Below are 23,571 nucleotides of genomic sequence, written 5' to 3'. Positions count from 1 at the left end.
ACTCACAAAACGCTTTGCTGCCCTACCGTATCAGAATTTGGCAAGAACAGCATATATTCTTCACTGTCCGTTTCAATCAGGACTAAATGAAGCCAAGACTTTCAGTTAAGGTAAATGTTGAGTTTTAAATATTTAATAAGAACACCCCATTCCTATGAACCCTTTATCTAATAAAAATCAGCTCTGCCTTCAGAGTAAGGAGATAGAGAAGTTTAAAGTTTAAAGGGAATAACGTAGTAAATTATTACTCGCAGGGATTAAACTGGTGTAAACTGGCACAACTTCAACAGAGACCTGTTGATTAACATCAGTACATGATCTTGTCTAACCTGTTCAGCACTGACGAATGCGTGCACTCTTGTGGTACTGGCCTCAGAATATCTAACATTTGCTTTCAGCTGTCAGCAGGTACTAATCAAAGAAAGAGATAATTCTTCACTTCAAGTTTTTCCTTCCCCATGTTGTACAAATTCCAAAAATCTGTTTTCTTTTGTTGTACTTTGGTTATTTTTGCTCACGGAGGCTTTGGGACAGCAGCACTGGAAACCGAAGCTGTCTGGTTAATCTGAGGTCAAATTTTGTGTAGGCAGCTGCAATCCAAGCTTCCCCACCCTGCCCTACCACTAACCCGAACTCTGACCTGCTGGGACCACCCCCTCGCTCCCACAACAACTTCATCCACATTTCTACTGAGTGAACACAGCGAGCTAAAATGCCAAAATATCTCCGTGTGAAAATATATAAGCGCACTGTCAGGTCTCTGTGACTTTCTGTTGGACAATAACCAAGACCACCAAATGCATTGGGCAGTCTGGAATCTACTGATGAATCAAGTACATGTACTTTGTCCTTGTGAAAAAGTTACATTTTGAACAGAAGCAGTGGTTTAGGGGGGAAAAAAAAAAAAAACAAACCACACACACAGAGCCACCACCTCCCTGCAACCTCATACATCTACAGCAAGGCTCCGAAGTCCATCTCTAAATCTGTGACAACAGCAAAAATACTGAGCACCTCAAATTCACATCACCATATTCACAGCAAACTGATGGGTGTTGAGCACTTCTGAAGTCAAGCCACTGATTCAGAGACCTGAATATGGATTTAAAACTTGAATTTCCTAGGGTATATAAGTGATCGATCTGATAAGTCTCCCTGATGTATGGTCTTCAAAACTTCAATAATTCCATCGTAGAAAACCTACAGTAAACTCTGACTTCTGAACTTTTACATTACATGCGTTACTTTAACCCTGAAGCTCACAACCAAGGTTACACCCTGAGCTCACCACCTCATTGATTTCAGGGCTGTGGCACTGTACAGAGAGCACCAGCTGTGGAGAGCTGACCACCTGAACTGTTAAGCCAGAGGAAGGGCAAGAGGAAGTTTTACCATCCCCATTTTACAGGTGGGAGAACTGAAGTACAAGGAAGGAAAGGAGGGGCAGGAAAGAAGGGAAAGATGTAAGTGATATGTTCAAGGCCACCCAGGAAGAGTGTTGCAGAGCGAGAACATGAATACACATTTCTCACTCCACCCCCTTTCCCTCCTCTCCATATACAAGGTCTCCACTCTCCAAGCTGCACAAGAGTTTGCATGGGTCAATGCTATTGTGTATGGTGTTACCAAGGGGAGCCCACGTCTTCACAGGTGCAGGAGGGTGAACTCAATTTGCAGCTCAAATCAGTCCAGCAGAGAAAGGAACAGTGTGAGAACTCACATCCTGCTCCCGAGGTTCAAGGGAGGAGACAGAGCTGGCAACAGAATCCCCAGTAAGGACCACAGTGAAAAACCACGGAAGAGCATGGTAGGTGAGCATTACCTGATCAACGCTGACTACTGAAGAAGTGGGAGAAAAGGAGGTAGCTTAAATAAGCACTTTAAGAGGCCAATTCTGCCAATTTTAGAGAAAACAGAACAACATAGGCCAACATGAAGACAGTGGAGCTAAAAGCCAGAAAATGTAGGATCTAAGTCTAACTGGGCGGACGACTCATTGTGTTGCATTTGTGCAACTAACTCCAACCCTCGCCCTTTACTAGTTTCAAACTATAAATGCCTTGAGGCAAGGACTGTGACCCTTAGATAGACTGTGACATCTATCTTCATTTCACACTGACCTGTGGACAGACACCACGCTTGAGTTTGAACCCTCGTACTACTCAGATAGAAAGTTTGTAATGCAACTCTGAAAGCTTTTTAAGCCCATAATAGCTTATGTAGCTAGAGGTTCAGTTTATTGCCTAAGCATTGCTTTTAAAGAGGTTAAAAAAAAAAAATCAACCACAAGAACAGGCAGGATGGAAGGGAGAAGAGTCACTGAAGTACTTGCCAAGCTATATTTCTTAAGTCCTCTCCAAATGAGAAATAAGTGTGCCCCTGGTTGACAGAAAAAGAGCCCAAGCATAGGATGTCCCCAGCCACAGGCGTGCAGAGGCAGCAGGCACAGAAAGCAGCAACACAGGGAGAGCTCTGCTGGGGAATCACTCACTACTGGCACAAACGGACCTGAGTGTTGGTTGTGTCGGTTCCCTGTACAGGGGAGACACACCTTGTGGGTCTGCACAATGAAGCCCCAGCAATTGTGGCTTTTAGGAATTACAATCACAGGTTTTTTTAAACCCACAGGGAAAGAGCCAGCTTGATTGCCTCCCAGTTAACTGGAAACATGGCCCAGCACGCTGAATTGAAGACATCCCACTGAGCTTTAGGTAACATCTATAGTGCCCAGTTGACAGAGTTCCCTGTCTCTGACAAGCAAGGCTGGCTTTCCTTTTAGATTATTATAGGAAGTATTTGATACACACAGACCAGTAAACCCAAGAAGATTATTAGTTAGCCATAGTCTAGTTTCCAGAATATATAGAACATTATATCCACCACTAGGCTTTGGTCTCTGCACCACAGTGCATGGTTTGTGAGAACCAAACATTGCATCCATTTCAGCATTTGTGTTCAAAGCAACAGTGCAATTTTGAAGCAAATCCACCAACTGTCCTCAATGATCGCATCCAGGCTTGCCTTATCATGGTTCAGTGTGACATACAAGCTAGGCACCTTCTCTCAAAAGTTTTGGACCACAGGCATGGGGATATATTCAGTCCAAAGCATATCCCTCCACCCAGCCCTGATGCACATGCAGCAGAGACTCAAGGGGCTCAGCAGTGGCTGCTTTGATCTACTGATACGCTCCTCCTACTGCACCAGATTACTCACTAACAAAGCCAAAGCAGCTTGGAAATTACTGACAGTTAATTGTTCTCTTGATGTGAGCATTTAAATAAGAAATAATCACCACGAGCAAAGATATAAAAGTGAAAAGCAAACTACAGAAAAATTCCTGTGGGAAGATCAGCATGGTAATATGTGTAAACTGGAAATTGTAGGAACCAAGTCACAGCACACAAGACTTATCCGTAGTGCTGTCAAAGTTGTTTTCACTATGAAAGTTGTCTTCTAAGAACAGCAGAGTTCTGTTCACAGGAATGTTCTCCCTCTGAAAAAAATAAGCTGTAAGTAGACATGTTTCCCCCAGAAATATGAATTTCAATTTTTGTACTTATTTCTCCAAAAATAGAAGAATTACTGAAAAATAGAAATGTCAAGTCAGCGGTTCGAAAACAAAGTTTTCATTTTACACAGATCAAATGTCACACCGCTTGAATTTTTTGCTTTACTAACATTCTAAGCTTTTGTTCCAATTTACAGGCAAGTTAGCCTTTAAAATAATGACCCTCTTCCAGAAGAGAGATTATCACCTCCACTCTTAAAGGAGGGACAGAGATTAAGTATTACTACCTTACAGAGCTGTCAGCTCATTCAAAACCTGGTGACAAGCACAAGATCCCCCCCACATACACCTCTCCCCTATGTAATTGACCCAAAAACTGAAAAAATCAAATACATGTATACCTTAATAATTATCTCATCATTTTCCCAGCCAGCAGTTTGTCAGCATTAGCCCCTTACTAATAGTTAGTCCCATATTAATATTTAGGGACAGATTCAAACCCACTGATGTCAACAAAAAGCAAGATGATGGGAAATTCCACTTTTGTACTGATGTCATAATAATGAAGAAGGTAAGCACAATTTAAAAAGAGATTCTTGACTTCAAACTCCATCCACACAATCTAACCCAGAAGAAGGGAGGGTTTGGCATCCTGTTGCCCAGTCAGACCTGGTTTCATTGAATACTGTAAACACAGTAATTGTAAAAAAAAAAAAAGCCTCTATTTCAAAACTCTCCTGGTAGAGTACATATATGCCGTAGGACACGATAGCACTCTTGAGACTTTCAGCCCAAGATGTTTACAGCTATAATGAAAACCAAAAGTTTCTTCTGTTGCCCGAATCAATACACATTCCTTTAACCCACTGGCAAATAGAAGACTGTGGAGATATTCACAATTATTAGTCATTTTTTTTTCCTGACAGTTGAATGAGATTCTAGGAGTGCCACATTAGCCAGCAGAATACCAATACAGCTTTTCTTTCTGCCTTTTCACCAGTGAGAAGTTCGCATAGGTTTGCAGTTAAAAAAGATACACGAGCAATTCTAATGCTGCTGAACAGAAGCATATCTCTGCATTTTTAGAGTGCATGTGATTTTCAGCCCAGAAAAGAAACAGCAAACATCAGAACATCACCGACTTCATCTGAATTAATATAACTGACATGACATTATACTGCTTTCTTCAGAATGGGAAAGGGTTATTTCTCTCAGGTTCCGTTAATCTTCTTGAAAAGCCCAGTCTGTAGGTGACGAGGAGCGAAATGAGTAACACTCAGCTATATGAAGCAGAACAGCCAGCCAAAATCTGCTTGCTTCGAGACAGATGGCAAATGCAGCCAGTGCTCAAACTACAGCTGCGTGCCTGAGATCTCTCAGATCTATGTGTGTGATCATTACAGATTTTCAAATTATCTAATATAGCAGAGTCTCCTGGAGATTTGGGTTTCCAGACTTTTGTTTTCTTTACAGAGGACCACGTTAAACTTACCCAGAACAAAGTCAAAAGAAAACAGTTCTCAAGCTTTTCTATTTAAAAAGTGTTATGCACTCTGAGTGGGCTTAATTTTCTCCTGCAAGTGCAATTTGCTCACACTCTGTATCAGCAGGAGCAGTTGGGAACAAATCGCAGCAGGAAGGCTGAAGAGCTCTCACTGGAGATCTGCCAGGTGTGCATCACCCTCTCCCTTCTCTGCTTGCTCCAGAGGACAGCTGTAGCTTTCCTTGGTACCCAGAGGCTCACAAACACCTACATACCTGCATGCTGGGAGAACTCCATATCAAGTCCATGACCATGTAGCCCAATCTGTTGCATCTACACATATTGCTAGTCATATCTATTTAGCCCAGTGTAGATACCAACATATTGTGTACAAGTACAGAAAGTATACATCGGCAAGGCTCACACATAACAGCAACTGAGAAAGCATTTACCTTGTGCTCATTCAGTGGCAGAGGGGATTTCTCTCACGCTCCTCCCTAAATATCATTTATTCTTCTCTCTTGACATCTTTTTTTTTTTATTTAGATATCTTTCCCTCTCCCTACATAGGCAGCTTATTCTAGGTCCTATCAGCAATACTGCACACTGTTCAGACTAGAGCAAAGGAAGAAGTCACCCGGTGACTTATGAGCTCCTCACTCCTAAAAGCCTGGCCAGCATTCTGTTCCCAAGGCTGGAGAACACCGCCGCAGTTCATTATTGCAATTGGTATTACAACCAAGTTGGCAAGAACCTGACAATAGACCGGTCTGGAACTGAAAAGTTGCTATTAACATTCATCAAATATCTCAGCAAGAAACTGCTCTCCAAAAAAAAGCTTTACTCTTTCAGGGTGGGAGGTATCTGTTTTGAAGATATTTAATATCAAAAAGTCCCAATGTCTTGTTTTAGTACTATCCTCCTGGCTTCCTCTTTCAAGATAGTTTTCCAATACATCAAAGAACACTTCGGCTTTGCCTTTTAGTTGCACTACACAAAGCAAAATTACTTTATCCAAATAAAAAGTTTCAGCACTTCTGAATCAGTATTTTTACCGAAACATGTTTGGCAAGAGTTAAAAAAAGTATTGATTTGGAAGGAGAATTTTTTTTTTTTTTAAAGAGGCCATACTAGCCATGGTAGTGAAGTCCCATTTCCTCTATAGCTAAGTGTGCTTCCATTTCTTATTACTGGTTACATGTGTGAGGGAGTTTTTGTTTGTTTGCCTTTAAGTGTATGAAATCCTCATGAAGGCTGTGTTATAGGTACATTTTTGAAATGGCTTGAGATCCTAAATCCCCTAAAAGACCACCACCAAAAACTTGCCTCAAAACATGTTCCATATAAAATACTATAAACAGATGCAAATATGGAGGGAGGTTCTCTTGTTACCTGATTTTTGACCATGATTAATTCTCTTAAGTCACAGGTATTCAGACTGTAAGCCAAATTTTCCAGGTAGACGCAGATCTGAAAACAAACAGTAGAAAAATAAAGTAGTTCAGTTTGATATCTGGACAACTGATTTGTCAGCCTGAAAAAAAACCCAAAGAATAATTAATTTTCAAAGGACAATGACATTTCGCTCTGTGGAGTCCATTATAATCCTACCATCTTCTAGACTGACAACCAAATAAACAGAGAGAGAGAGATATATACATGACCACAAACTAAAAAGGTGCTGAGTCAGCAAGTACCACACGATGGAAGTCCTGGGCAAGAAGGCCCTAGGAAAAGGTGTGTTTACTTCACAGAAACAGAACAAGTAGGCTAGATTGCAAAGCAACTTTTTTTTTTTTCTGGATATGACTGATAAAACTCATATGCATGCAAATGGAGGGAAAAACAACAACAGCAACAAAAAACTTTGCTGAGCTGCATTAACCTGTTTATTTAGAAAGCTCGTCTCCGGATTCAGAGCAACGTTTCATTAGACAGCTTTGTTCTACAAAATTTCTTGGCCATGTAAACTACAGACACCCTATCATAGTGGCTTGCAAAGTAAATCACTTATATGTAAAGTTTATGCAAACAAGAAACCAAAACAATCCATCTCATTATTTTCTTCAACAATTATGTCAAATACAAACAAACAAAGATATCACTTATGTGCAGACAATGCAGACCAATGCTGGTTTCACAGAGGAGTGACCGACTCCAGCCAATTAAATGCCCAGGGCTTCATAGGCTTCATCTGGTCCTAATTTTCAATCGGCAGTAAAACGATATGTTGGGGTTTTTTTTCCACTTTCATTGTAGCTTGTTTTCATCCAGTTTTTGTTCCAATACGTCCTGTTTTTCAAGCTCTGATCTGTCACATTAAAAAAATGGACTTGAAAAAATGTACAATAGCCGACGTGGTGGCACCGCTAAGGCAGCCGAGCTCCCGCGCTCTCAGCTGGCTGCAGAATCTCTCGTCTTTAAACCAGTAAAAGTTGGGAGCAGAGAGACATATATGAGTTATACGCGGTGGACTCTGCATAGGTGGGAAGTACCCAACTATTTTACCTTCCAAAGGAAAGAGGATGAAAGCACCACCTCCCCCTCCGATTGTCTGCGGGGCCCAGTCACCGGATGGACTGGACTCTCCTGCACTGCATGTTGGCCTGAGGTACGGCTAACATTTGTGAACTGCAAAGTGTCTTTAGATCCATTCCAATACACTGTGCTCTACCAACAGAGCAGAAGAGGAAAGGAAGAGAGAAGAATGAAGTCGTCATCACTACCAAGACTTCCCTCTCAACCACAGTGCATCATCCCTTACCTTTCCCACTACCTGCAGCCTACAGGAATCAATTCACTAAAAGCTTGTGGAGACGAGTCCATAATAGCAATTAACAACACTCAGTTGCAGTACCTCTAATGCCATGTACAACCTAAATCATGGTAATTTGCATAGGGACAGTTAGTCCTCTCATATAACCAAGAACGACAAGCCTTAGCCAACATCCCAGACAAAACATTAATAGTTGATACAACTCTATGTGCTCAGAATACAACCACGGCACATGCTGAACTGCAGCCGCAAAACAGAGCTTGATGTCAACTGCAAAACCTTTCCAAGGAGGAGAATAAATATATGGTGATTAGGCTGCGCTGCGCTCCACACTGCTTCAGGAACACTGTCAGCAGTGCCAGAGGGAGATAGAGTTACACACTCGCAGCACCATGTTTGACTGCAGCAGAGAAGTATTCCAAGGATCAATTTGTTACCCATAAAGTAGAACCACAGTTTTACTGGTCCCATCCAGATTAAATTAGAACATTTCTAAAAGTTAATTTTGCAGATGTTGCCAAAGTACCCTATCTCTGTGCAACAGGCCAGGCATGAGGACACTTATTTGGAAGATCTCAAGAGACCAAAACAATCTTTCCTGAACACCTGATTAATTGAATGGTCTTTATTGAAACAGATGTACACAAACCACGTGCACGTATACTTCATATGAAAGATTCCACTAAATCAAATAAACACAATTCTCCTTCAGCTTTCCCACCTCCCCCTTAAAATAAGAGAGTCTAAATTCACATCCTCTAGTCTGAAAAAATAAATAATTAAGCAAGCAGCTTGCAGCCCCTCAGCCAGACAGATTTCCCAGGGTAGGACTGCTCAGCCTCAGCACTCCCATCACAGCTTTGCCTCCCACCCTGTTTCTGACTTTTAATCCTGCTGCCAAAATATCTCTCGCTGTCCCTCCATATATTCCTAGTTCTCTTTCTTCACTTGCAGGATCACATATCTGCAGCTCTCTCAAGACCCTGCAGGACCTTTCTTGGCTGGTATAAATCAGAGGAACTTTTCTTATCCAAGTAACAGCAATTCCAGCCTTTAACAGCAGAGAATTTGGCTTCTCCCTCAGCCCCTCTATCCCCATGCTGATTTCACAAGTCCATGCCTCTTTCCCTCTAGGAATTCAGTATCAGGACTCAGGTTTTCCTCATCACCATAGATTTGACCCTGAACACACTGAAATTACCTGTGAATCACGTTTTGGATCATTTACTCTGGTTACCTTTACACTCCTCATCACCAGACTATGATGGACAAGAGAAGCTCCACAGAAAGATGGTGGCACAACTGCCCTTCCTTGTAACTATCTATTAACAGGCACAACAAGACTGAAAAGAAAGTAAACTCCATGATACCTGGCACTAAAACTTCTTCTACTGATTCTAAAAGGATCTGCATGCTTTAAGAAAGTTCTCTTTCTCAACTAAAGATATGTCTTCCCCTTTGTCTACCTCTATAGGGATTTTCATGAGGACAACTTAATTTTTGAGGAACTTGGGCATTTACCAAGATCCCTTTAAAATACCAATGGTTGCTACAGGTTCACTTAATCCTGTTTTATCTCCCACTGCTAAAACTACGCTATTCCTTTTAATAGTGGCTAAAGAGGCAAATTAGAAAGGCTTTTACATCCCTGGGTTTGAATACTGCATGTAGAAGGGAGGAGGAGGGGGAAAAATAGCCAGAGTGATGTTACTTGAATTTTCCCAAGAATTCACAACATAAAACTGAAAAGACTTGCCTCATCTTTAATGGTGCTATGCTTTAGTCATTTACAAATTCTTGTTTTGCAAGGACTACCGTGTGCATTGACAGGTACACCTACTTAAAGGTGGTAAGTGTTGTCTTTTTAAAAGGAATGTAAGAACAGCAGCTTCATTTCTATCATATTCTTCCTCTTGCATACAATCAGATGGGTGAAAGAGACAGGGGGGGTGGGGAAGAATTCCACAACATAATCATTTGGCAACTTACATTATTTTCTTTCAAAGGGCATTACAATACACTTCTCTCACTTGGGGAACTTCAAGAGAAGATAATTATTCTTGTCTGCCTTGTAATATATATTAAAAGTGTTCAAATGTGGCTTTCCAGGGAATTCTGCCAAATATTTTTAGGCACCAGACCCAGCTTTACTTAATTTTATATTGCCTTCTTAGTCTATTATAAAATACCCTTCCATGCAGTTTGAATTTGGTAAAAAGGCTGAAGCATACTCATTTATATTAGAAACATAAAAATGCTTCTTTCCTTGAAATAGAGATCTTTAACTCCTAATGTGACAGCCATTCAGATGTACGGTAATTAAAGTGTCTCTACAGAGCTTAACACACATCAGTGAGCTTTTTTCTGCCACAAAAACCAACCAGAAACAGAAAGGGTTTTTTTTTTTTCTTAAGAGACAACACACCAAGAACAGAAAGTAGCTTTAAACATTTCTATTTTATAAGCACTTTATTAGTAGTATAACAGTAGCACCTTCAGACTCCAAAGGCGACCAGAGCCCTGCTGCATGAGGCATTATAAAAGCTTCAAAGATGCAAATCCTAAACCTTTAAGTGCTGTCATCAACTACAGTAAAGTATGGGATTAAACTACAGTGGTTTATTTAAAAAAAAAAAACCAACCAACCAAAAACAACCTATTTGAGGTAACAATCATCTCTTATTATTAGCAATAATGTTTATTACAAGGGATAAAACAATGGCAGTGGGTAAACCAATCTGCTCCAAAGAGTTTACAGTCTAAGCAAACAGGAATGCCAAGCCTGGACGCACAGACAGAGCTCATTATACAAAAGTAGAATATGTAGAGTTGAAAAAGATAAGCTAAGTGACAGAGAGGAAGGGATAGAACAGATGTGGAGCAAATTTGAAGAGACTAGGCCCACGGTGCCACAAGGCAAATAAATAGTACAGAACCTGCAGTCTCTGGACAAAGGGCAAGTGCAAAGCCAAGACACAGAGATCTGCTCTAAATCACACGGCAGAGCAACCAGCAGTGAGAAGCCTGACAAGCAGATCCTCATTTCAGCATCCACTCAGTGACTTCTGGTGTTTTCACTTTTTAAATATTCAAGTCCACCCTAACACAGTCCATTGAGAAAGGCCAGGCAACCCTCATCCTGAACTTGTAAAGAGTCAGACACGATTTACACAGCAAGATCAGGATAGAGTCCCCAGTAGTCCCATCAGTATGCTTTCGGAATATTTTGCTGTCTCCCCCCACCTCTCCCTTTTAAAAGCCAGCATCAGAAACTGTAGATAATTAGCACAAAAGTCCATGTGAAATGTTGCATTTGTTTAAGTGTTTATTTTGGCTTCCTAAAATAGGCTGGAATCCAGCTCTTGTGCTCAGCCCCACCTTAGTTATATTTGTCCTGTTATACACAACAAACTTGGAGCCACATTTAAATATGAAACACTTTGAAACTATATTAATGCTATCTCTTTATCATTAATACACACATTAACTCCCTTCTCAACCAACCCATAGGTTGATTGGTTGACCTAGCTTGTTTCAAATGGTGTGTTTCACAGAGTAGTTAACACTGGGTTACTTTTCTTAGCTTTCCCTGATAATCAAAAGGAAACTAGCCCAGACTGCATGTTGAAAACTGAAACAGCCGAGTGGACTCCTCCTACCTCCTCTCTTGTGTTTTCATCTTTTATGGTGGCAGGCTAGTCCACGCCAGACAAACTAAGATTTCTTATATTCTTCAGTCGCTTGGCTGTTCTTTCCCGTAGATATTCCAACAGCAGATTAACGTCAAGGCATCCTGAGCCAAACACATGAATCTCTCTGAAGATTTCAGTCGAGCAGGAATGCTGCTGGATAGTCTTTCTTGCTGTTAAACCCAGAGATTGTAACTGAACCTGGTCTTGCACATGTGCAGAGAGAGTAACTCTCACCCATCTTAACTAGCTCGGGTGTGTGGGAGGTCAAGATCTTATATATTGTCTTATATAGTGTCTGAAGAAACACAGTTGCATAGGGAAGTGAGGTGTTCCTTCTTTAGTCCGCAGCTGCATACGCCATTCGCACAATTTCAAAGCACTGGACTTCACAGATACAAGGAAACAGGCAACTGTTCCACTCCCAGCAAAGCCAAGGGCAGAAGATGTTGCGCCCCCCGTGCCCCAAGTACCATGCCTTCTCCCCACCACAAGCGCGCTCAGCGACTCAGCATGCAGCACGTGTGCTGAGGGAATGGACACTGCACAAACAAAACACACAAACTCTCAAGCAGTCGAAAAGCCTTCAGCACCCTCATTTAGGGCATTGCATCTCTGAGGTTCCACTCTAGTGAATTGATTGGGGCAGGCCGGCAAGACACCCCCTTAGGGCAGGATCAGCAGCCTGTGGCACAAGGCGCCAAGCAGACATCACGATTTGAGGCAGCAGACAGGGGGACACCTGAGAGGTATTAGTGGTTCAGGAGAACACTCCCACTTCCACCGGCTCCAAACTCAGTGGGACCTGCTGCCTCTTGCAAAAAATAACACATTGGCAGGTTCTTGCCTCTGAGATGGGCAGCAGCTCCCACCAGGTTTCTATCCTCGTGTTTAGTCTCTAATACAGGAAGGGAAACACATTTCTGAGTTGTCATCCCTCCCCCTTCTTAAAGGAATGATAACCCCATGTTGAAACACCTCTGTAAGTCCTTCACAGACACAAATGAGGGAAGAGGGGGGAATCTTCCCTCCTCGTAGCAGTTAATGAGGAATAAAACAAAAGGAGAAAAGCTAAAAAGAAGTGCAGATGAGAAAGCTAGACAAATGCAGTAGGACAGCATGCTCTTAACACAGTTTCTTTCCTGCAGCACATGGGAATTAAGGACCCATTAAGCACCTGCTGCACCCTTTTGCAACAAGACCCAAATATCTCCTTTAAAGTGAGCAAAAAGCCTCTTAACATTTCAGCATTCTTATCAAGGCTATTTACCTGGAGTCATCTAGTACCCTACACTAGCATAACCATGTAGCAATACTTTGGCCTCACCAGCCCGTATATAGAGTCTTTGCAGATCCGTTCATGGTGCTTACAAGATCATTCTCAGGAGAACACAGATCCCACTAAGAAATCAGGGACATGAGGAGTCCCTAGCTCCAGAAGGTCAGTCCAAGCCCAGCACCTGTACTGCAAGCAACCTGAGCTTTGGAGAAGGTACAAAAGACCAACCCTTGGCAGTTAGAGACCAAGCTGATCTCAGCCTGCTGACGGCCAACACTCCAGGTCTACCCCAGTCAGCCTCTTCGTAATTCAGCCCTCCAGCCAGCACATAACTCATAACCCTGTGATTTCCACGTATCATAGAATGGTTTGGGTTGAAAGGGACCATAAAGACCATCTAGTTCCAACCCCCTGTCCTGGGCAGGGACACGTCCCACTAGAACAGGTTACTCAAAGCCCCATCCAGCCTGGCCTTGAACACTTCCAGGAAAGGGGCATCCGTAACTTCTCTGGGCAACGTGTTCCAGTGCCTCACCACCCTCTCAGTAAAGAATTTCTTCCTAACATCTAATCTACATCTCCCCTCTTTCAGTTTAAAACCATTATCCCTCATCGTATCACTACACTCCCTCATAAAAAGTCTCTCCCTAAATCAATCAGCTTAAGTGCAAACCACACAAGGAAAAAAAATAACCCAAGCAACACACAAAACCACAAAATAATTAATCCTCAGCAACTCCAGACACAATACATACATGCTTTCATTTTCTTTCCCCCACAGGTCAGTCAAACTGCAAGACATTTTCCATGTACACCAGCCACGGAAACCGTAGCCTCACATAGATACATCTAAAACAAACTTAGTTCTTCAATCAAATATCAAGCTGAAGACTACTAACCTAGAACAGGCCTCTTTTCCACACCAGACTTGCTCCTAAAACACAACACAATCCTTCTCTTAGAAGAACAGCTCTGAAGACACTTTTCCAGGACAGAAAAGCTACCCCCACTGCAGGTGTGCCTATTTAGCTGCTCCAGGTGTTGCCACTCTCCACTGAGCGAGCCCTTCTGCCCCTCCCCAGCAGCTCCTGACAACTCTTTGTTTGCCCATCTAGGGTTTAACTCAGCTCAGTGCATCTCTTGAAGATGGTGAACCAAAACTCCCCATGTGGAGAAGTTCACGTGTGTCCAAGTTATGCCTGTGTGCAAATCGAGATTGCCCCTTGGATTCCACACAGCTAGCAGTCCTTGTCACCTCCGCTGCTGTGCTGACAGAAATTGGTAGATTTGGTGCCGCCCACAGAAAACAGGTGTCAGTACCTCCAAACCTATCGCTGTGAGATGGTGGACTAAACTTTTTGATCGTTACTTAAACAGACAGACTTTAGTCTTCAACAGTATACATCTGTCTCCCATACTATTGCAAGAAAACAGAATAACCATCTGGGGGGAAACTGCAACCATGAGTATACAAATCTACGACCCTAAATGATGACAAATTCTAATTTTCTTCAGGAAAAAAGGTCAGTCTATCATTGAGGTAAAGGATATGGCCCTGTCGGCTGACAGGCAACTGATGGAAGAGATCTAATTTTTTTTTTTTCCAGTAGGAAACACTAGAATCCATTAGTAGCTAAACATGACTGCAAGACTGACAGAAAGATGTAAATTAATAGTGTGATCAGGAAGGGAGAAAAGAACCTTCAAGCTTATATAGCTCAAACTATTAAATACTAGGTCTGGAATCAGCCCACAAAAACTCATGAAAGAGTAAAACGTATAAATTCATTTCTATGCAGTAGTGCAGGGGGGTCTGCAAGATGGATCAGAGGTTGACAGTGGTTTGCTCTCCAAAACGTTTGGAATCCAGGGCTCTGAACAGTACAGCTTATGCTCTTCATCTATCAGCAGCTTATGTTTCTAAAAAAAAAGAATCCAAAAATTTAAATGCCAAACTACAAACTTCTCAGAAGACATTCTTAAATAGCTAAAGGAGAATTGGATACCAATGTTTTGCAGTTAAAAGTGCTGGCACTTTATAAAGAGAGGCCTTTTGTTAGAGACAGGAAGTTTAGTTTATTGCCCGGTGTATACAGTTCACCCACCACATTATTTTGGGCTATTTTCATTCCTCACACGGTAAAGAGGAAATTCTAAGAACATTTCATTGCTTTTCTTTGTTTGATGAACAGTGAAGGTTTGCAGTTTACCAACCGCTGCATTGCTTTGCTACTTCTGACGTGCAATTCCACTTCACATAGATCCTCTGGAGGATAAAACATTTGTTCTTTATAAAAACGAATTGTTTCTGCCCCATTCGTTTTAAGTCCATCTCTCACCCTCATCTTTCATTACTCCACAGCAAGAATTCCTAAATACAAAACTAAAAAAAAAATAAAAATCAGTTGACACCCCTTTTTTTTCACGAGCGAAACTTCAAGCTCGGAAGCTACCAAGAGGCACACTATGACAACTTTTTTCCCCTTTGTGGTTTCCCCAGCTCTTTTTCAGTAGGACACAATCCGAGGCAGACCGATAACATCACAGCACTAGTAGTTAATAGTATGCTTGCTCTTCTGAAGGGCATTCATCTTCATCAAAACAGACACCGCATCTTATGTACTGCCTGTTATGACGCTGTTGTCTGCACAACATGGTTCTATGCAGCTGAATTTAAAAAGCAAAGAGCTAGAGTACATGCCTGTCCATTTACTCTTTTACGTTTCAACAATTCACAAGGTTATCCCAAATGTTTTTATACCATTCTTGCCTGACAGAAAGAAAAAAAAAAAGGATTCCTCATAAAAGGCTTGGTTTCTAAAAAATGCAAAGCATTTAAACATTTATTAGAAACAGTTTTAGTTCCTCATTAATCTGAAGATGAAGTATTATTGATTTACAACGAGCAATTCAACCGATATCCATCAGCAGCGTATAAAAACAGAGTCTGAGAATTAAAAGATGGGTGATGCCTGTTTGGCAGTGGCTTACTATGTCCTGCCAATGGCATAACCTGTCCAACTGGATGGGAAACAGCCCTGCTCTCTCTGTGTGTTCTGCATGCTTGACTGTATATGTCCCACAGATCATACGCTAACCTACATTTATTTTTATATTACAGGATCAGCAAGTATATATTAGATCAAGGCTATGGGGACTTTACATATTGCTTAACCTCAGTCACCCAGGCTCTTAGTCACTCCAGCGATAAGCATGGTAAAAATAGATAAATTACACAGATAGATTGACAGAGAGACATACACATCTGCGCACATAGACATATATATCCCTAGGGCCTGATGGAACAACTCCAGTTGAGCGCAGCCAGCTTTGGAGCAGGCCCAACATTAGTATACGATACAGACTAACTGCCTCTGATCTTTGAAACCAGTTTTAAAAGGCGAATGTAGGGGGTGAGCCTCCACTCTGTGACCCTGGTTTTCCACCAGTGTAGCTCTGTTGGCTTTAGTGGCACGTAAACCCAATGTAATGAAGTGGAGAATTATGCTCACATTATGTTTTTTAAGTAGCTTATTAGCCTGCATATTAAACCCTTTTTAGTGAGTTGGCAGCTGTGCAAAGGACTCGAAGGACCTAATTCACTGAAGCTGATATGACTCTTCCCACTGGCTTTGGGTCAGGGCCCTAAATTATTCTGAAAATTCTAGGGAGAGGATATTATAAAGTGGTACAGTAAAGGTAAAAGGGTGTTAATGGAAGTCCCTTGAGGAGGTCACGGTTTTCATTAGTTTGGAGGAGCCTTCCACGAGTAAAAAAAGTTTAAAAAAAAATATTTTAAGGTGTGCCAAATTTCCTGGACATGACTTTTTCTTCCTTGTTACCATTAAAAAAAGAACCAAATCCAACCAAATTTCAGGATGGAAAAAAAGATGTATTTTTCCAGCCGAAATGGATTTGTTTACACCTTGTAACACGCAGTAAGTGTACGGGGTGGGGGAGGAAGGTAGGGGGCAGAGAGATAAGGGAAAGAAACATGCCCGTGCCACCCCCATCTCCTTTGCTGGGTGCTTGGCCCTGGGGGCGAATTGCCTGCCAGTGTTGCTTGATCTTAACTCTCCTCTCTCCCTCCTTTCAAGGTTGCCTCCCTCTCAGGTATGCCGGAGTCACATCTCTCAGCCTTTAGGGCTGCACCTGCTTTTCCCTTCTCTGCTGCCATTGGCCATGCGTGTCTCTCCCGGCGGCCTCCTGTCACACCCAGCCCTACTGCCCGCCCCAGCTTCCCACACACACGCACTTAATGAGCAGGTAGAGTAATTGCTTTCATAACATTTTTTCCCACAATGACATTTCTTAGTTTGTGCAGGCAAGATTTAGGGTTATTGTGCCAGTTCCTCGAGTCCTGTCTCAGCCCGAGTTTCCTCAATGCTATTAATAACAAATATGGATGTTTTGTCCAAGGAAAGACTACTGGACCCACAGCTACAAAGGCCTGGGGAATACAGAGTTATCAAAGATTAGGTGCAAAACCCAGCTCCTCCCCAAGCTCCTGACACCTCCTTGTCCCTCAGCTTTTGCAGAATGGAAATTAACAACAGACATTTACCCCGCAGAAGAATTATGAGAGTAAATGCATCAAAGACAGGGCGATGACCCATTCTCAGGTCTACACAAGCTGCTAAACTGCAGTTTTGCCAAACTGCAAAAGAGCGTAACTAACACCTTTCTGAAATTATGCCAGTCCTTGGCCAGGACTTAGAAACAAATCCTTCAAAAGAAGACAGGCTAAGTTCCATTCATCTGATATGTCAGTATAAATGTGGAGGCCAAAGGCAAACTACGGATTTCAAACGGGAAATACCCAGAGCCTGTAAACCATAAAATACTATTGTTGTTGTCCAGACTTCTCTGCAATGGACCCTGTAGATTCAATGATGTTGATTTGACTCTTCCCTTTTGGCATTGGGTCATTATGAGAAGTCTACGAAGGGCTTCTGAAGTATTGAAGTATGACAAAAGAACAATAATGGAGGTTTTGATTATTATTGAAATGACAGTAGCTCCTGGAAACTCCAAAAGATGTCACAGTCCAAAAGATGAGGCATCCACAGAGTAGGCAGATGCAAGTAGTGCTTGATCAAACTTGGAGAAGAATAATGCAAGTGGGCTGAAGTTCATACAACAGATGAGAGTGAGAAAGCTAAAAATAAACGCCATGTCTCATATATTACAGTGCCACATCCATCGTAACGCACTGCTTTTGAGTGTGTTCCCTGATAGTTTTTGTGACTGCGTTTCTCTGATGTTTGTTCAGCAGTATCCAAACAACACCTTTGACCATGGATACGCTGCACAAGGAGGTGACAAGTAGCATTCAGAGCTCTATCTGGCTTGGACATTTTATGAGCTAATAGCAGCCAGTCGGCAGCGTAAGCAGCTCTCAGTAATACTTGGAATAATGTAACCCAGAGCAGTAGGCAAGCAAAAGTCCAGCTTGGGCCTCTGCTCCTCACTGCTCTTTATATCTGAAATTAAAGCTAGCTCAAATGACTACGTTTGCTAAAATTTTCCTCCTGAAATCTAAGTTTTCCCTGAAAATCTCATCTTTTCTCAAAGACTTTTAATTTTCCATTATTTGTTTCCATTTAATATTTCCTATTACTGAATTTTTTATGATCTTATCTCCTGCATTAAAAAATGATATGCCAATAGACACACATTATTTTTCTCACAAAGAATTATGAGTATTAATCTACAACTCAGTTATCATATCTCAGTGACTCACAATAATTTGCAAATGTTTAAAATTTGAACTGCATGATTTTGAATAGAGATGAACAGAAGGAAAAACTATCCACAATTTTTTTTTCCCAGACTGTTTATCAGCTTCACCAGAGGAAAATATTTTCAAAATTACAAAATCCATTCCAGAAATGCCAAAATATATCATTTAGCCATACTAATGAAAAAATGAAGTAATGAAATTTCAATGTATTTTCATTTCAAAACACTACCTTTTGTTTCAAAATATCCTTAGAACAAAAAGAAAGTGCAGGGTAAAGTCATACTGTAATCCAAAATATATATTCCACTTTGTGCCAAAATATGGATGTAATTTGGGAGGTTCACATTTTCTTGAGAGACGCAGAAAGTGTCTGCTTCAGTTCCTGCTCAATTGATTTATTTTCTAATAGTTTGGTTCGGTTAGCAAAAATACAAAGAAGAAAAGCATCGATTCCCCTACAAAAAATATTTCTCGTTACACATCACGACTACAAGATCTCATATCCCCAGAAAGTGATGAGACGAAAGGAGCGCCCTTATGATTTCACAAGCTAAAAAGGAACTTTGGTTCCACCCTGTATGATGTAGCAAAGGGAAGCAAATCCACTCAAATTTTACAAAAAGAGGGTAGGCAGATTTGCTAAGGAAAAGCTATGCGGAGTTCCACCTCTTTGCATACTCCTTAGCATCTTTTCTTCGCAAGACTACATGGTCACCGTGTGCATGGATCTTCCTCGCTGGAAATCTCCTCAGGAATGAAATCAAACCACAGAGGTATCATGCGTGACACAGTCTTCTCAGCCACTTAGGAACACAGTTTGTTGATGGCTGTGGACCTTCTGTGGGTACAGAGAGAGATCTGCAAACAATAGACATGTTCTGGAAGCCCACACTGAAAGGGTATTCTTTCTCGTGTGGAGGTGATAAATTACTAGTTGTTTCTATCAATAACAGTAAATGCTTGTTTTGTATCAGCAATGCTATCTAAATCACTGACACACTTGTTAAATGAAGACACACTTATGGAGAATTTTCTCTCTTTCTGTTATTTTATAGGACTGAAAAAAAGAAAATCCATTGAATGTCAAAATACTTAACACAGCCCTCCACATTTCTCAAAATGATGTGCTAAAAAATCAGTTATTCTTTCTTTTTGCTTCAGAATGCAAAAACCTCAATTCTTGATGAATCTTGATGAGGGCAAAACTCATGAGGGTTTTCATTAGGAAAAGAAAAATAAGATGTCCAAGAAATATTTCTTCATAACCGCTCAGGTTTGCAGTTTCAGAATTCTCTGCAATAATTTCACGTGAAATTTATCTTAATGAAGAAGCTCCTACACAAGCTTGTATGCATCAACATTTGAGTCCTTCTCCTTTCAGATATACGTCACTCTTTACATGATAAAAAGCAAGGAATAACCGTGCTTAGCTGCACTGGTAATGTACAAAGCAATTAGTGAATGAAAACCTTGTGCTTCTGCTTTTGTATTATTGTGGATCAAATGCAGCTGTTACTCACTCACCCAATAATAACATTGCATCAGAGGCTCAGTGAAGACAAGAGGAAGGAATTTATCATTGAAAAGGTGAGTCTGAAACACTGCCAGTTCCTCACGGAATTTTCTTGACTTAATGCTACACATACCATAACATGTCTCGACCATGCCACAGACAACTTTCCCTGTAACACAAACATCTAATCAGCGTCACCGGATTCTGTGACTTACGTCAATGTGCCTACTTGTATGAATGCAGATTACTCATATGAATAAGGAATTGAGCCTTCAGTCAGCACAGTGTCTGGAGACCCTGTTGATGCAAGACACAATATGGAAGTGAAGCCATTAAAAAGTCAGCAGTGGGCTACAATTAGCACACTGGTATTTGAAATATTATTGGGATGGGGGGGGGGGGGGGGGCGGGGGGCAGAATTTTCCAGTTGGGTTGGGAAGGAAACACATTGTTTCTGATAAAGCTGTGTTTCAACGACGAAAACTCTGGGGTTTCTTGAAAATGACCCCTGGACTGTGCTGCTGCAGCAGGGTGAAGTTTAATTCAGTGCAAAATTTTAACTGGCCACGATAATTACAAAGCAAGCCCAGAGGTCAGTTAGGCCATTTTCACAAAAAAAGATTACGCATTTTTCTAGTGGATTCAAGGTTTGGCATCAGGTTATTACTATTAAAATGATTATTAAGCTTGAACTTACAGGTCAAACCCAAGACCTACTGATTTACTTCTGCCTGTGGGAATTCCTAGCATTTCTACAAGAGTTTTAAAACGAAATCAAGATGAAAAACTGGCTGAAAGAAATCTGTTGCAGAGCTACACGCTGCATCTTTCCTTTCAGGACTGATGGAATGTTTCGTTTTCATCTATGGAATAAACGCAGGTTTTTGTTTCAAGATGCATTTCCCAGTGGTACTGTATTGCTTCACAGGTATGTGATTTAGGGAGCCTAATGCTCTCTTTGTTTCTAAATGATGACTGTCCTACCCTTAGCCCTGCTAAGAACTCCCTTCCCATTAGGCAGTCAGTTCTGTAGGTAAAAGCATACTTCTTTTTCTGCGCACTGTTGCTGTCCTACTAACTCCATCTTCCATCATAAGTAAAAAGGGATTCCGTAACAAACTTGTCCCAAGGCAAACAGAAAAAAGACTCTAGTTATCATAAAATTAAGTCCTTAAATCCTGCTTAATCCTTGACCACAGGAATATAATCAGAAAAGGGAAATTATTTACATATTGACCAGAATTGAAGCAAAATAACATCCTCTACTATTTTGTTTTTGTTTTGAATGGAGTATCTGGAGCCATGCTACTTCTTCTGCGATAGTATCAGGTGCATTGGGCACTGTGTAACATAAGAATATACATTCCTCACTGCTAGTCTTATCTAGCCTCCACTTTGTTTCTGTTAGCTCATTCGTTTCTCACAGGGATCACCAAAGAAGTGGTACTTGAGCAGGATTCAGCAGCTGTGGACTCTCCACTTGGGCGCATGTTCACCTTCACCACCTATTCCTTTTTTACATTGAGACCCCAAGGGCCCCAGTTTGCTTTCAGTGTTCTCGGAGGGCCTGCCAGAGTATTTCCACTCTCCCACGTTCCTCTGAAATTCCCAAATGGCTCTCAAAGTTTGAGGCGCTGGCAGCAGTCGATCCCTGACTGTCCCCTGTGAGGGACGGGGCAGGCAGGAGCAGTGCAAGCCCTTGTCCCTGTGCAGTGTTTTCCCCTTTGCCCACCACGGGACTCCAGCTCTCCCAGTCAATGTTACCTGCATACCAGTGGGCCAGAACACAGGCAGTGAAGTGCTCTAGGTCATTCTCAGAGTCTGGTTCCCCCAGCACATTTCTAATTTTTTTGCTATTATTAAAAATTAACAGCTCCAGGCCTGAAAGCCAAGCACCTTACTCAATAGATGCTGTAATTCTCTTGTTTCCTGACTAATATGATCCATGAGGGCCACAATTTGTTAATTTTTCACTTGGTCAGCTTTTTCTCCTTGTTTAGTTTTGTATTGCAGACATTTTTACGTAACAGTGACAGGACCTTTGCTTTACTTCGAATATTCTGGATAAAAGCGTATGTCTCAGCAAGGCTATTTTCTCTTAATATTAAGAACTCAAGAAATGTTTGGGTTTTTTTTTTTTTAATTTCTGCAACATTAACCAGTTACTTTAAAAATGGAAGAGACTATCCAGCTTCCTGTTTGGTGGTGACTATCCTTTTTGTGATCTATGGTATTTTATACCGCCTATTCTTCCTGCCTGCTGAAAACACCTTTTGCTTGGGAGACTGCATATGCAGGCAAGAGTTGCAAAATTTGCCTACACGGTGCTTTTTTTATCTTAAAATAACTGTTCGCACATGAGGCAATTAGGGTAAACAGTAAATATTTGCAGCTCTGAACAAGCATCTGGGGAGTACTCATTACAGTGGTCTAAATTACCTCAAATTGATTGGCAATCAATTAACTGGAGGGAGAATTGTCTAGCACAGAGTAGCTGAAGAGCAAGAGCTGAACTCCCTAATGGCGCAAAGTGGTTTAGTAGTCAACAATCACAACCACTCAGGAAAACAATGGGAATTAGACCTGCTCAGTCTATTGAAGCCTATTCAACCCTCAACCTTTTATAGAACTGGGCCTTTAACTTCTTTAAAATCCCTGTGACGATTTCAGATATTCTGATACAGACATTTTTTCATAAGATGAGTCAGTTCTTCTGTTGAGAGAGTTGCTAATAACATAAAGACCACAGGTTTCTGAGTCATGCATATGCAATAATGTTCTTTACCGGAAACATCGCATTGATGTATGCAGATAAAGCTAGATATAGCTGCAGACAAATGATGGCATGTGGTGGTATAAAGGCTTCATTGGCAAAGGTTTGAGAAGGCGAATTGCTCACAATTAAGGAATTATGCAAAATGTCCTCAAGGAGTGATGATGCTATATGTTTCAGAAAAATTGTTATACACTTACTTCAGACCTCTACTTTTTTCTTAACCTCTTCTGCCTTTTGAGCCAAGTGCATACTTAACAGATAAGCAATGAATTTCAAACTCTTCCTACCATAATCTCAGGACTTGTTCCTGAAAAATCCTCAAGCGACATGAGCAGATTGCTTACTTTTTAAAATTAAAAGTAAATTTTGGAAATACTGGCACAATTTGGTGGCCAAAATAAGAAGAGATGATGCCATGAAAGGCAAGTGCTCTTTGGATGAAAAGGAAGCAAAAAGTGCAGAATTCTCCCTGAAGTCAGTTGCTGGAAAACCTGGTGCGCTCAGTGCTAATGAAAATCTCACAAACTAATTTTCAACACCGAAAAACCAAACACTTGCCAAAAACCTTTTTATGGACTTGCAGAGGATTAAGAATAATCACAGCTGTATTGTTAAGAGGGCTCCAATTAAATGCAATCGATTTGATTAGTTTATGCCTTAACCTCACCATCATTTTACCATCAGTTTTTATGTCCTGCAGATTCTAGATGCTGATAGGTCGTTTCAATTCCCCATTTTTTCCATTACCAAGGTTTCATTATGCACGTTAAGCATGTTTCCATTTGCCTGAGGTACACCAGG

The 23,571-nt window shown here is 41.2% G+C and overlaps 1 long non-coding RNA gene across 1 annotated transcript in view; it reads right to left on the bottom strand.

The window, feature by feature from the left end:
• LOC128907437 (uncharacterized) overlaps window positions 1-23,571 on the bottom strand; it is a 183,423-nt gene that overhangs the window by 115,518 nt on the left and 44,334 nt on the right. The window contains exon 3 of the long non-coding RNA XR_008465592.1: window positions 6,387-6,464. This is a non-coding gene — a long non-coding RNA (uncharacterized LOC128907437). The remainder of the gene's footprint in view (window positions 1-6,386; window positions 6,465-23,571) is intronic.

The sequence above is a fragment of the Rissa tridactyla genome, chromosome 3 (genome assembly GCF_028500815.1).
Source record: "Rissa tridactyla isolate bRisTri1 chromosome 3, bRisTri1.patW.cur.20221130, whole genome shotgun sequence".
Taxonomy (NCBI): Eukaryota; Metazoa; Chordata; class Aves; order Charadriiformes; family Laridae; genus Rissa; species Rissa tridactyla.
This window is presented reverse-complemented; position numbering and strand designations above follow the sequence as displayed.